This window comes from Pocillopora damicornis, chromosome 14 (assembly GCF_964200805.1).
Source record: "Pocillopora damicornis chromosome 14, jaPocDami1.2, whole genome shotgun sequence".
Classification (NCBI taxonomy): domain Eukaryota; kingdom Metazoa; phylum Cnidaria; class Anthozoa; order Scleractinia; family Pocilloporidae; genus Pocillopora; species Pocillopora damicornis.
Genome location: NC_142683.1, coordinates 17,758,916 through 17,774,482, shown reverse-complemented (window position 1 = coordinate 17,774,482; position 15,567 = coordinate 17,758,916). Strand labels below are relative to the sequence as shown.

The following is a 15,567-nucleotide window of genomic DNA, read 5'->3' as shown; positions in this document are numbered from 1 at the left end:
TCTTGTGAAGATAATCTCAAATTGTAACAAAGTAATTTATGGTGTAGAGAAATCATCCAAGTTTATTAGCATATTGTTGCATATATTTTAGACACAAAAATTTCGCCAACTTTTCCAAATGACGAACTGTTTTTTTGCTTATCAAAAGCTTTGAGTATAAGGTAATTGAAACTCGGTGAACAAGCTTCTGGTTATGTAAAGAAAAGCCTTTAAATTGTTTTCCGTACAACTGATTGTGATACAGCAACAGAGCTGGGTGTCATTTTGACGAAAAGGAAAACCTCGTAATCGCTTTTAACTACTGTAGGCATTCATAAGAGAAGCCTTGTTACATTTCGTTCTCTTTGCAAGCAGTTAAATTTTAAAGGTTACAAAACAAGACAATTCCAGTAATCAAACTATACAATAGTTTGTTTTATTCCTTCACCAAAGTAGAGTTACACATCTCAAGTTCCCTTTAACAAATAAGTAAAATTCAGTGAAAAATAGCTAAAAATTCCCAAAATAGAAAAACATTTAAACCTTCCAAGTTCCTGCGTCATTCTTTTTTAGATAAAAAAAGAAAATTTTCATTCATTTCATTTTGTACTCAAATTTCCTCTTTCCGTTGCCACAAAGTCAAAAGTGACGTCATCTCCAATCAGCAAAAAGGGCGCCCAGTATTTGATGTCGCAGAACTCGTCTGATTCTCTGAGGCTTTTCATGGCCAGGTTCAGTGACTCGCTTGCAGGTTTACCTTCTGCAAGGTGTTGATAAAAGCATTTCATGAACTCGAGAGTAGCCTCGTCATCAATCGCCCACAGGGACACCACAACAGACCGAGCTCCAGCCCCCATAAAAGCACGCGCGATGCCAACCACACCTTCAGCCTTGATCTCACCCCGACCACTATGGCAGCAACTAAGCACAACAAGTTTGGTACGAAGTTGAATATTCAACACATCTCCAATTGTTAAAATGTAATCCTTCTCCGTTGGCACAGAAGAAATTCGGTGTGGGTCAGGTGTAAGAGCAATTTCGCCAGTTTCCATACATCCGTGTGCCGCAAAGTGAACTAAGGAAACGGAACTAAGTCTTTTCAACACCTCACGCTTCGTGGCCTGTCTGCCAGTGATTGGCTCGATATTCAGAATTTTTCCGATCATTTCTATCTCTTCTTTAGCATACGGAAGCTGCTCGAAGAGTTTCTCTCCCTTACTGTCAGTAACCTCGGCTACCCATGGATCTCCTACAAGTAACGCACCACTGCTTCTGTGATAATCATCTGGGCAATCGGCAATGAGTCTAAGACTTGTTAACGATGGAGCGAGGCGGATTCTGAAAGATTCACACAGGTATTTAGAATTACCATCCCTCAATGCAGCGTAAGGAGCGAGCCAGAGGGGTCCATCGGGAATAATGAGTAGCTCATCCCCTTGAAGCAGGTCAGCCACCGGCTTCATAACGACATCATACAAAGTGCTCAAGCATTGGTTTTTTTGGACGGGAGGTTGAGGGTTATCTTCTTTAGATTTGTCATCCACTTTTGAGGGGCTCTCCCTCAAAGCATCCAAAGATCGATTCTCGCATCTCACATTAGAACGAACACCAAGTTGTGTATAGACACCGAGTAGGAACGACTCAAAGGACTGGCTAACTCCACTATTCTCTAAAACAAAACCTTTGAGTTTACTTCGTCTTAACTGAGCTTGTTTTCCTTCGGACATAACCCAAAGATTGACATCAGCTTTGTCCACTGCCTGAAAGACGGTGTTTGATGGAACGTTTTTTAAAACTTTTAAGAAACGTTTCATCCAAATCGATGAAGATTTAGCAGTGACTGCTAAATCTTCATCGACTGTCTTTTGCTGACTTGTTCCACCAAAAAAACTGGATTCCATGAGATCGGTGAGAGCCTGAGCTCGTGTTTTCTCAGCAACAAATAAGGCTTCATCTATATTACCCTGTTCTACGAGAACTCTCCACAAACCCGTATACGCCATTCGATGCCGATTTCGAAAATTAACTTTCCACTCATCTTTAGATTTTAGAAGTACTCTCAAGGAATTGAATAAGTTTATGCTAGCTTGGTAATGTTCAACGGCTTTTGGCAGTCTACCCTGTAACTCAAAAACGCATCCTAATAGACAGTAGGCGATTGCCTCCAAGGATTTGTCTTCGACCTCTTTAGCAATTTTAAGCACTAGGTTGTATGACTTATTAGCCTTTATCAAATCTCCTACATTTTGATACATAATGCCAATTTTACCATAAGCTTTACCCTCCCCATGTTTGTCTCCTACTTCTTTAGCTATATTAAGATGTAGGTTGTGGTACTCGATGGCTTTTTTGAAATCACCCAGACTGTCATAAGCACTGCCAAGATTGCCGTAAGCGTGACCCTCGCCATGCTTATCTCCTATTTCTTTAGCTATTTTAAGATGTAGGTTGTGGTACTCTATGGTTTTTTTCAAGTCACCCAAACTGTGATAAGCATTGCCAAGATTGCAATTAGCGTTACCTTTCCCATGCTTGTCTCCTACTTCTTTAGCTATTTTAAGATGCAGGTTGTGGTACTCTATGGCTTTTTTGAAATCACCCAGACTGTAAAAAGCATTGCCAAGATTGCCATAAGCGTCACCCTGCCCATGCTTGTCTCCTACTTCTTTTGCTATTTCAAGGTGTAGGTTTTGGTACTCTATGGCTTTTTTGAAATCACCCAGACGGTGATAGGCCTTGCCAAGATTGCCATAAGTTTTACCCTCCCCACGCTTGTCCCCTACTTCCTTAGCTATTTTAAGATCTAGGTTCTGGTACTCTATGGCTTTTTTGAAATCACCCAGACGGCGATAAGCATTGCCAAGATTGCAATAAGTTTTACCCTCCCCATGCTTGTCTCCTACTTCTTTAGCTATTTTAAGATGTAGGTTGTGGTACTCTATGGCTTTTTTCGAATCACTCAGACCGTCATAAGCACTGCCAAGATTGCCATTAGCGTTACCCTCACCCAGCTTGTCTCCAACCTCTTTAGCTATTTCAAGATGTAGTTGGTGGTACTCTATGGCTTTTTTGAAATCACCCAGACTGTTATAAGCATTGCCAAGATTTCCATAGGCGTTTCCCTCCCCGTGCTTGTCTCCTACTTCTTTAGCTCTTTTAAGACGTAGGTTGTGGTACTCTACGGCTGTTTTGAAGTCACCTCGACAGCGATAAGCATTGCCAAGATTGCCATAAGCACTACCCTCCCCATGCTTGTCTCCTTCTTTTTTAGCTATTTTAAGATGTAGGTTATGGTACTCTATGGCTTTTTTCAAATCACCCAGACCGTGATAGGCATTGCCAAGACCGCCATAAGCACAACCCTCCCCAAGCTTGTCTCCTACTTCTTTAGCTATTTTAAGATGTAGGTTGTGGTACTCTATGGCTTTTTTGAAATCGCCCAGACTGTCATAAGCATTGCCAAGACTGCCATAAGCGTTACCCTCCCCATGCTTGTCTCCTACTTCTTTAGCTATTTTAAGATGTAGGTTGTGGTACTCTATGGCTTTTTTGAAATCACCCAGACGCTGATAAGCATTGCCAAGACTGCCATAAGCGTTACCCTCCCCATGCTTGTCTCCTACTTCTTTAGCTTTTTTAAGACATAGGTTGAGGTACTTTATGGCTTCTTCTCCCCAATTATAGAAGTCTATGACTTTCATGTCATCACCTGAACTTGCACTACCATGGTCATGACTAATAGGATCTTTTTCCTCTATGGACTTATCAGACTGAAGTCTTGACTGAAGTCTTGATGACAACAAGATCCTATTGTTTTTGTCAATCTTTCTTTCGTTAAGGTTTACAAATGTGGAAAAAACATATCATATCTGATCATATTGGTATGTAATAGTCTATTTTTCCAGTTGCGTGCTTGGTTGCCAAGCCTCTCAATAAGAGTGATGGCTAAGGACGACCTTGCTATGATAAAAACTGTGGGGAAATAATGAGTCCGGAGGTACAAACGCAACTTGGTTTTCATTGTGGAGAGGCAACAACGGTATAAAGGTTAATCTTGACATGCACGAGGTGAGTCATGTAATAAAGAAAGTATTACATCATAGTAAAAACATTGCTGCTTTTCAAATGCGAATTACTTTGTTATTATCGTCACTAGATACTGGTCTCTATCACAACAAGGTCACCTTCAGCCTCACTCCAAATCATAGGCTTGGTAACTAAGTACATAACTATAAAATGGCCTATTAGGAGGACTTGAGTGAAAAGTAGATGTTTTATCAACATTCAGTCAGCTATGAAGTAAATCTACACTTCAAAAAATTTGTTTTTCTCTGTGCAGCCTCAAAATCTAACGCGAAATATCTAGATTTAATCCCTAGTTTCCAAAAACTGAGAAGCACTTGCTCAATTTTTAAATTAATATGGCCTTAACATCAGACGAATTTTTTACAGTAGTGGAAGAAACGAGTCTACAACGCAAATACGTGCCTTTATAAGTTGTATTTGTCGAAAGGAAAATACGACGAAATTTCGAAGTTTCTAAATAGTGGATAAAGGTTAAAGACAAGAAAATCTGCATAAGATATGTAAACATTACCGAGGTTTCTGTTCTGATTCTTTTTAGAGAGATAATCTACTCACCTACCATGTATAAACTGGGTGAATATTAGTCTTTTAACCCTTTAACTCCCGTGAGTGACCAAAAGAGAATTTCTCCTTACAATAGCAATACAATATCAATCAGATAAGTATTAAGAGTAAAGAAAAATATAAATTTGGGGATAATTAGTTGATCCAATACTGAATTCTCTGAACTAACATTACAAGAATTGTATGGTTGACAGTAAGGAGAATTACAAATTTGATCTGGGAGTTAAAGGGTAAACTAAACTAATATACCAGTTATGGCATGGATGGTATAACTAAGTCAGATTGGCTAAAAGGAGTAATATCATTAATAAGTCATGAGATAATAACTTTTACCACGTTTTTTAATCACACACACTTAAAGTATGAGCTGACAAGTTCCAATCATAAATGATACCCTTCTAACTTGTATTTTCTCCCTTAAAACATCAAATTATGGAAACTTTTTCCATTATACCCACGGTTAAAAATTAAAGATTCCTTCATAGGATACAGCTAATCCCTTATCACACCAAGTGATTGCTTCTATAAATCTCTTCAGTTCAACACAGGCAGTGGCTCCTGTAGGCAACAATGCATTAGAAGCATATTATTACTGAAGCTCAATTCTAAGAAAAGAACCTGAAACCACTGAAAGTTAAATCATTACAGACCAGTAGAAAAACAAAAACAAAACAAAACAAAACAAAAAGACTAAATGGAAAAAGAACAGGCCCTATTAGGATTCAGTTAGATTTATTTAGCTTTAGACAACTGAAACTTCTAAGAACATTTAAATTGGGATCAACAGTTCCCACAAAATCACTATAAGACATAATTATAAATAGAATATAAGACATGCAATGTTAATATGGAAAAATGAGACCCATTTTTTAAAATTTTATCACAGTTCATTTTTAGTTGATCTTTTTAAAACTAGGTTATTAATATTAATACTACTTTTCCTTTAGTTTGAGTTAACAATAATATTTGATTTAATGAATCAATATTATTGATGATTGATTTCTAGGGAGTGACTCAAACTAAGGTTTGAAGTTCACCAAGAATAAGATTTACTCATGCTGTTTATTTAGTTACATTATTATTACTTGTAATTATTATAATAGCACTTGAATTTGAGTTATACACGACAAATGAGGAAAGTTTTCTTACAGGTTTGAGTGAAGGTAAGTTCTGATCCTTCCTCAGAAAACTGATCTGATCTGATCTGATCTGTTTTCAGAAAACTTAACTACTGACAGCCCAATAGCTTCAAAAGCAAAAAAGAAAGAAAATGCATATTAAAGCTCTTATCATCTTACCAAGTTTAAAATGTGCAATAGCCCTGTTGTTGTACAGTTTGGCCTTCAGTTCTTTCTCATTGCAGTTCATTTTAATTCCTTTGGTGTAAAAATGAATAGCATTGATGAAATCTCCTTTCTTGAAGGCCTCATTACCCTTATTCCTATAAAAGTGGCTGCAAAGAAAAAATAAAAAATAATTTGTGTCAAAGTCTGTGGTTGTAGTTAATAATTATTAGTGTATAAGCAGAGCTGCCAAGATCTGGAGATTCAAAATCTGCAGATGTTTAGTTTTGTGTCACATGCCACTTTTGCACCTGCCTAACTTAACCCATCCCCTGAAAACCTTAGATAACATGCACAGTCCCCCCTCCCCCTTCAAAGGACAGACCTCACTCAGTAAATTTATGAGAGACTTTTTAGGTTGAAAGCTCAACCAAGCAGACTCAGTTGCTGTTGTAGTTGTTGACTGGCCAAATATCCTTTAAAGTGGTCAGACAGCCTGGTGTGTATATCATTCTCTACATCTGCTTACATTCTTGAAACTGGTGGAATAGAAAAAGTTCTAACAATAATTGAGGCTGAAGCTCAACACAGCTCACCTTGTAAAGTGTCCTCATCAAAATCTGGTGCATTTTCTTTATCAGGCAAGTCTTCATTTTCACGTGGAACTTTTATTGGACTTCTTCCTATAGCCATAGCAACTGTAAGAAGACTGATGCTTCTTACAAAGTTGCTGTTTTAAGCTACCCTGGTCTGAAAGAAATAAATATTTTTCTCTTTGAGAATGGGAGGGATACATAGACACAAAATCACAAGCAATTAATATCATACCATAAAAACAGCCAAACAACAAAAGTTACATATAAAACATAATTCAAGATTTATAAAATACATTTGCAATCGACTGAAATAAATTGGGCATGTGTTGCAAGTTCATATAATTTGTTACAACAGCAATTCAAATTATTTAAGAGGCTGTAGGTAGTTCGGTAAAGTCTGTATTTGAGCAGTGGCCCATCCAGGCCTTGAGCTTATAATACTGGTTTCCTCACATGAAGTGAGTGGGAGTAACTACACCCCTTGGACGGGATGCCAGTCCATCCCCTTTCCCCCTGGCATTTCATCAAGCTTACCTGGCTAATTTCTGCTATCCATTCAAAGGTAAACTTTACTCAGATACCGATCTATCATTACCAGTTGATGAATTGGATTCCTAAAAATCAAACACAGTTAATTGAAAGAACACTTGCAATAAATCACTAGCTGACATTTGAAGAAAAATCATCGTGTCTCAATATTTAACATGGAAATCAGTATAACAGTACAGTTAAAAGGGAAAATCAAGCAGTCTATCAAAAAAGGAAAAAATTACTTTTAAACTAAATAAAATAATAAAAATAAACACGTGAAATACGCTGGAAATGTTTATAGGTTTCTGATCAAATGTATTGTAATACGGGAGCACATTAAATTAATACTTATGTTAGCCTGACACGAAAGCTAGTGCAAAACCCTTTTTTGTGCATGCTCCACGTGCACATGACACGCAAACGAAACTGAAAGTGTTCCGATCATCAGCGCCTGTTTAAAATCAAATCTAAGACTTGAATATTCTTTTTAATTCTCCCGAATTACTTATTTTATCCAAGCTAAATGCCAGGTATTACCTGCGACAGCTGTAACTCGTTCAAACAAGCTCAGCTTAATTAGCTTTTAAGTAACACGAAGCGGCAATATAATTAATACACGCCAGAATCAAGTAAAAGTTAGCAGTCCTCGTCAGTTAACTTCATCAACGTTCATTGCCGGAAATCAGAGAAAATTGGGACAGATTAAGAGCATTTGAAGGAGAAAATGTTGACTGAGAAACTCGAAATAAAAGTATTTACCTTACATTTAAAAATCTGATACAGCCATGCGTTCTTACCTCTGTCGCGGAAATGGAAGGCAAGTTTGACTGCTTTACGACCTTGTTTCCTCAATCCGTCGTGGAAATGTTTCAAAAAGAGTCACTAAGACTGAGAAAGTACCACGAGGGAGTCGAGAGCTTTTTTACAGAACGAAGAATCTCAATTGCGCGTTGTGAAAACGAAAAGAAGAGTCCCCTGGCCCAGAACTCTGTGCAAGCTTGAAACCGGAAGTGCGTGCTTTGTGGAAGGCACGTTTGACTGCTTTACAACCTTGTTTCCTCAATCCGTCATGGAAATGTTTAAAAAAAAGTCACTAATACTGAGAAAGTACCAAGAGAGTCGAAAGCTTAGTTATAGAACGAAGAACCTCAATTGTGCGTTGTAAAAACGAAAAGGGGAGTCCCCTGGCCCCTAACTCTGTGTAAGCTTGAAACCGGAAGTGTGTGACTTTTGTCACGAAGCACCCTCCTTCCTACGAGTTCTTACGCTGTCTCGCTCTCTGCCGATATTGAGTCACGCACTCGTTCAAAAAAATAAATTATAAAGCAGGTATTTATTTTACGAAACTCTTTTAAACTTACAATTGCCATTATTTCTAACATGTTCCTTTGTGGAACTTTATTGTTTCTTGCTTAATGTGAGTTGAATTATGATCTGGTTGAAAAGGTGTTGTATTTCCTTCATCTTCTTCTTCATCATCATCATCATCATCACCGTCATTGTGTTCCAAAAGACGATCAGTGTCTTCAAAATCAGCCATTTGAAATAAAACATCTATTATTTTCATGGAAGTCGGTGGAAAAAACAACCCAAATTTTGAAAAAAAGACGTCAAACGCTCTCAAGGCTGACCGCGCATTTCAGAAAGTAACATTTCACCCTAATAGTTTATCACCAAGTGAAGTCCTTAGGGTCCCAGTTCCAAAGCTTGGTGACGAGGTCGTCCTTATGCCAGGATCTTTTTCACTCATATTTGACTCGGCAGTTAGTGGTCACGCAAACAATGTCTATTGTGAAAAACGTCACAAGAGCTCTTGTTGACAGGTTGACTGTGAAATTCGCAGGAGAAATCGCAGGACACTGATGGTTAGGATTTATTCAAGCTCTGTGAAGACCTCTTCTTAACCGAGAATGAGAGGACGAGTATGTTCAGAGAAGATATTCAGTCTGATGATCTTTCGAAGATCAGATGCTATGCGGAAGATATGAAGAAATAAGGAGATGTAAAGGAGAATAACTTTATTACAACAAACAACAATACAATATTTATTTGCCATATACGACATTTACACATGGAAAAAAAAAATGAAGAAAATTGATGACAGAAAATAAATGGCGAGAAAACCTGAAAGAAACCACGAGTCTTATAACAAGTCAGGTTTTCTCACTTAAAATAACTAATCTTATATTAGAATTACAATATGGACTTATGGTAATTAACTTTGACCGCGCACACGTACACACACACACACGCACACACATATTAAGTAAGTTAGTTAAGAATTACTGCCTTACAGAAGCTAATACTTAGAGAGAAGAAATTCCTTAAGCTTTCTTTTAAAAGAAGCGGAGGAGGGAGAACTAGTTATGTCAGAATTTAACGAATTATAAAAGTTTGGACCTTGAAAGTAAATTGAAAACTTCCTGGTGTTCGTTCTGCACAGTGGCAAACGGAAGGACTGAGCATTCCTAGTATTATAATTGTGGATTTGACTATTCAGTAAAAAAAAGTTATTGAATTTGGAAGGGAGTGTAGAGTTCTCGAATGAGAGAGAGTTCTGCTTTATTGATGTCTATCAGAACAAATGTAGGATTCCATTGGATCATGAGATTCTGAAAGGTCATGGAGTCTTCTTGAGATAACTTCTCATTAACAAAGACACAATTTCGACAGAAGAACAAATGAAGGCACGTCACGACTTCTTTGCGAGAGGATACAACATTGATATTTGAAAATCTTCACCCTGATAAGACAAGAGGATCGTTCAAGTTGATATCATTCACATCCTCTTCAGAACTCACAAATGAGACATTCTGAAGAGGGTGTGAAGATTATTCACAGGTAAATAATTTAAGTTGCCTTTGAAATCAAGGTTGTCTCCAAAATGTGCAAGAACTGTTTTTTTTTTTATTTTTTCATCAAGGTTGATTTTAAGATTAAATTCATGAGTTGCCTTAAAAATCAAAGTTGATATAAAAATGGCGCCAAAACGCCCATTTTTTGAATATTTGTAATGGTACACGTTTTTGGTTAGTCTTTTTAGAACTGGTTTATGTACAAAGTAAAAAGTTTTTTTGATATTAATACTAGTTTCCTTTTAGTTTGAGTAAAAATATTTGATTTACTCAATCAGTTGATAACTGATTCCTTGGAGGTGAGTCAAACTAACTTTTTTTTTGCCCACACTCGGCCAAAGGGGTAGCCCGCATGAGATTGATAAAGGTAACAAAGAAAAACACGAACATTGTTAGTTCAGATATAAAAAAAAAATGTAAATGGGATATTTCTGCTTTAGGAGTTCAACTTGGTGTAATTTAAAAATCCCACAACCAAAGTTCTGCCGGAGAATTTTACTTACTGTCAAGTAAACAATTACTACCCAAGATGGCGAAGCCACACCATTGCGACATCCTCTGAAAAAGGGAAAGCCGCATCTGTTTTGCGCTGATATGCAGTGGATTTGTCCCGGAAGCAAGCAAAATCAACCATGTACAAAAATGCTCTAACTAGCTGCCACAGCAACACCAAACTGAAAGCCAGTGCTAAGAGTTTTACATGATACGGATTTAATTGTCTTTGTCCATCTGGAAGAAAGTACCAGTAGCAATCGGCTGATTCCTTTAACAGTGGCTGGCAAATCTCCTTACAAGTTGTCATAGCAATGTCAATACCACCTGACTAGGACAAGATAAAATTGAGATGACTTCATACTGAAAAAAATATATAAAAAAAATACAAAGAGTTTCCCATTGATATCAACTGCACCCATAAGTGGGCGAGAGACTCCTCCACTTTTCCCTGACTATACGGTAAGATTCCACCACTTTTACCGAATATACAGTAGTTTCTTTCACCTTAATTTTTGTTATTGAGATCTTGAGAGATTACAGCTGTTATGGTAAATACAATAACACGCCTTCAAAGCGTCGTCGCCGTAACTCGACTTTTACGTATGCAGGACTTCTGGTTGGTTTCTTTAATCTCCAGGCAATCGTGTATGATCAATACAGATTTCCCTAAAACTGATATAATTTTTCAGCATACCTTCCACTCGCTTTCCAGCGAAATATTTCTTGACACACTTTATTACGTCTCAGCTTCTTGGGATGGAAATAACTCAGTGATACTGCGCAGATAAGAGAACCAGTGTAAATCATTTGTTAGATGTATTTTCCAATTGACATTTCTTTAAAGTGCCTACGACACGAAATTTCTCTTGTAATTTTGTATCAATCAGCGTTGAAATACTCTTGAAATTATGACCGATAGCGATGTATACCTACCTTCAGCAAGCTCTTCCGAGAGTTGTGATACGTCGTACTCAGGTAGCAAAGAAGAAGTGGAAGTTGCGAGCACGGTTCAGCCCTACGAAGGAGAACTGCGTGCACCAAACGAAGATTTCGACGGAGACTGACAAAGGCGGTTTCTCGCTTACGGCTTTTCAGGTCAAGACTAGAAAAAAAATTCCCGTTACTTAATATTTAGTTTTTTGCGTTTGTGTTCTGTTTTCTATGGCGAAATCTATGTTAAGAGTGGGTGGCTGTGTTCGTTTTTGTTGCCATAACATTTTATTCCTTCGCTCTAAGTACGGCGAAGGTTCCCCTTGCTCAGTGCTCTAGAGTTTCGTTGCTGTAGAGTGATTCCCTTAGTAAACCAAAAGCGAACTTTTGACGAAAGAATCAGCTGTATCACGAGGCACGATGTTTTGTCGCCGCGAAGTCATAGGGAAATTTCACTGCAAGTTGCTCCTTTCCCTCGAGAGTGCAAAGGCAGAGGCTATCGTCGTCGAGCCGGTCAAACGGAAAACGAGTGAGTTTATAGTAATCTGATTCAAGTTAGTCTCAAAGAGGGATTATAATAGAGAAAACTTCTTCAGGGTAAGTGCTGCATTGCCATATGACCCATTTCGCCAAATGGGTAAATGAATATTTCGTATGTATCGACTGTCACCGTGAGCACTTAGATTCGCTACCATTTAATTCAATGAAACTTGTGTTTCTTTATTTATCTCGTTGCAGTGTTGTTATCACAATGACGTTGCTTCTGTTGCTATTTTTAGTTTCTTAAGAGAAGGGAGAATTGATGGCCCGTGGGATGGATTTTCGGAAACTTAGGTTAGGAGAATACACGGCCGCTTCAAGCTTGTGTTTATGCCCGCATTCGCCAGAGGTTTCGCACTGTTCACGCAGCAGGATATCGGTCAGTTCAGGAAAGGGCTTGAACTTTATTACAAATGATGTAGTTCTGTTATCAAAATACGATGGAAACTACAATTGATTCGATTTTCATACGATAAGAAAAGCGCAAATGTAGTCATGTGGAAAGAGAAGAAATATAAGTACATCTCTAGCGCGTGAAATAAACAATAATAAGGAACTCACCATTCTTCGCTTGCGAAATGTCAGCCGAAAAGAATGTTGAACAATCGTGATCGTTATGGGAACAGGCCCCTTAATCGGCATTATTTTTAGCTGAATTCATTGGTTATCTTCCGCTGATTCTATTATTAGTAATAATAGAATAATAATAATAATAATAATTATTATTGTTCGTAACAGTCGTCTTCGAAGCCGGTACGGAGCATAAGGCCGATGATACTGAAGAGTAAAATCTCCTCAATAACCACGATCGAAACGCGTCCATTTTGGCCATATAGCTATAGAAATACTGGGTATATGTATATTATTCTTGTAGCCTACAAGAATAATACACATATACCAAGTAATATAGAGAAATACTGAGATACCAGAACATCATTTGGGATATTTCGAGATATTTCGATATTTCGAGATACCAGAACATCATTTGGCGCTCCGGCCACGCAATACGTCCTTTCCTCTGGATTTCTCCCCTCTCTACTATAGTTGCCAACGTGTCTTAAAAGTTTTCTACGTCACAGCTATGTACTATGATCTTTTTGGCCGCGCGCTTTATGGGGACACTTTTTGGCCACCAAATCGTACTTTCAATGCTCAAAAAGAATAGACAAGGAGAACTCGCCAGGCGCTAAAGTCGATTATTTGTAATTTAAATACCGCTATCAATCAGAAAATGCAAAAAAAAAATTCGTGTCATGGGCACTCTAAAGGAAAATTTCAAGATATTTAGACCATTTTTGAAACCAGATTCCCTTCGTAAATAGATTAAGAGAGATGCCAAGATTTTAGCAAGTTTTGGAGCTCAATACACAATACATAATACACAATAAATATGTGCATTGAGGATGCGTAAAACCTTTTAATCAACCTCACCTTTTGTTAGGAGAAATTTCTAACACTCTTGTACAGTTGATACTTTCTTTATTGCTTCTCCTAAGAGCTCAAAACAACTTGTTTGGTTGGGGTATAACACAGCAACTACAGGAAGGCGTAGGTTTCCAGCTTATAAAGGTGGAAATCGACCTAAAAAAAAACAAGATTTGTAAATAAATATTATAAAGAAACCGCTGCGTAGATTAGAATTACAATTAAAATCATAACTAAAGACAAAATAACCCTTGGAGTTTGTTACATAACATCAGAATAATCAGAGTATTCGAGGAAGAAAGGGCGAACCTTACGTACCACCCCCCTAAGAGAACTACTTGCTGTTCATATAGGTCAAGTGACTGAATATCTCCCAGTTAAAACTAGGTGATACCCCCGGCCCGAGAATATCACCCAAGTGATATTCCTCAGTTTGCAAGCCTTACGTCCGCTACAAAAAGTCTTCGTTTCAAAATTTAAACTTTATTCAATTCAATGGCTGTTCATAAACATTTTTGAACAAGCGTTGCAAAATAATCGAAGGATAATAAACACAATAGCTTCTATTTTGGTTGAAAATATGTTCAAATATATTTCCTTGGACATTCGCAGTTTCCGCATCTTGGAACAGGTAATGTCCGCGAACAAAAATCAGCACTTATTTTCGCGCCAAATTAGGGCAATAGTTTATATAGCGCTGCATGGTCATGTGAAATTCAGGAAAGGGAAACATTATGCTAATCTAGGGGTACATATTGTTGTGAAGCGCTGTATAGTTACACAAACTGCAGTTTACGGATGTTCAATGTATTGAGGAATGTTTAGTATGGTATGGTGCTGTATGTAGATTTAAATTGCAGTTTACGGATTAATAGTGCTACTCAGGGGTATAATGTTGTTTTGTGCTGTCTAATGATAAAAGTTGCCGCAGAGGGATGTATCGTGCTACTGAAGGGAGGAGGGAGAGGGGCATATAGGCGTGCGAATTCAAGGAGTTTATTCAACGATGTAAGGAGACATGGAGTCGACTAATGGACGGAACATGTTTGCTCATGATAAATCTCTCAAGTTGTTATCGACTACCCCCTAGGAAGTATTTCTTAATTATTGCATGTCAAAACTCTTTTCCAGGGTCTTCTCTGCGTCTACATCCAAGAAGGCGGCTACCGACTCTGTGGAATCTGTGGATTGATCTACCGCCATCTTGGATTCGCAATGTAGATCGATCCTGGGCGAGAGTTCGACCCATTCTCAATCAGATGATAGAAGAAGCTTTGAAGGACTCGTTTTCAACAAAATGCACCGATTATGTCGCCGAGACTTGGAGTTCTTTCGCTCCATTACTGCTACTGTGATGAGAGGACTGAGGAGAGAAAACACTGGCACGTGTGACTTAAAAGTGAGAGATCCTGTGGACTGGGAATCAGTCGAAAGGAAAACTGAGATTTTACTAGAGATGACGTGAAGAGGACACCATCCCAAAGTAGACAAAATAAGCATGAGAACTACTACTTTGGGGGAGTAAGGAGGTATATGAGTTGTAAGAAGCCTGAGGTTGCGCGAGGATTGAGACGAACGAAAACTGAAACAGACAAGGAGATAGTCGCGATTAATGAAGCCAACAGAAGAACAAAGTTGAGGGCGATGAAAGAAGTGCGCTAAAAGTTGGGAATTGTAGTACGTTGAAAAAAAGGGAAGGAACGAAAGGAAAGAGAAAAAAGGGATGCGCAAATACTTAAAGTTGTAAAACTTGTGGGAGGAAAAAAGGTAAAAAAGGCGCACACAGTATTAACACGTCCGTCGGCGTTCAAAACCTTGTGACAATATGGAGAACGATAAATAGTGGAAGACACACGATCGAGGAGACGACGAGCGTTTCCTAAGTGGGTGGGGGCTTGAAACATGGAGCGTTAGTACACTCTCAGCAGCACAGATCATCAACTTGGCGGGATAAGATCTGTTCTCTCTGCATCTCACGTGAATCTCTAGAATACGGAGACAGACAATGAAAATCAACGCAGCTTTTGAATTTAATATACTGTATATTTCTCTTACACAAAGAAGAAAAAAAATAAGTACAATAGAAACTGCATTAAATTTTCCAAGGCTTTAAGTAAAATACGCGCTAAACGGAGACATTAGAATGAACCCATTTACTCCCAAGACTGATCGTAATTTAAATTCTCCTCACAAACCTAATACACGGACAAACATGGTGTCAATAAGAATTACAGAAAATCTAAACTGGAGGATAATTTTTGGCAAGAAAGGTAATGTTACATC

The 15,567-nt window shown here is 38.1% G+C and overlaps 2 protein-coding genes and 1 pseudogene across 3 annotated transcripts in view; all 3 read right to left on the bottom strand.

Annotated features, from left to right (window-relative positions):
• The window catches only part of LOC149034817 (uncharacterized), a 3,329-nt gene extending 3,077 nt beyond the window's left edge, over window positions 1-252 (bottom strand). Inside the window, exon 1 of the mRNA XM_089193633.1 lies at window positions 1-252. This exon is cut by the window's left edge and continues 2,131 nt beyond it. The gene's annotated coding sequence lies outside the window, so the exon portion shown is untranslated.
• LOC149034816 (uncharacterized) overlaps window positions 1-7,858 on the bottom strand; it is a 96,652-nt gene extending 88,794 nt beyond the window's left edge. The window contains exon 1 of the mRNA XM_089193624.1: window positions 7,837-7,858. The gene's annotated coding sequence lies outside the window, so the exon portion shown is untranslated. The remainder of the gene's footprint in view (window positions 1-7,836) is intronic.
• Window positions 394-7,976, bottom strand: LOC149034815 (uncharacterized; annotated as a pseudogene). The gene is made up of 6 exons (XR_016182878.1): window positions 7,837-7,976; window positions 7,043-7,122; window positions 6,502-6,662; window positions 5,928-6,082; window positions 5,120-5,247; window positions 394-3,803 (listed from the first exon to the last, which is right to left on the bottom strand). The product of XR_016182878.1 is annotated as an uncharacterized LOC149034815 (transcript).
• Window positions 7,977-15,567: the final 7,591 nt, after the last annotated feature.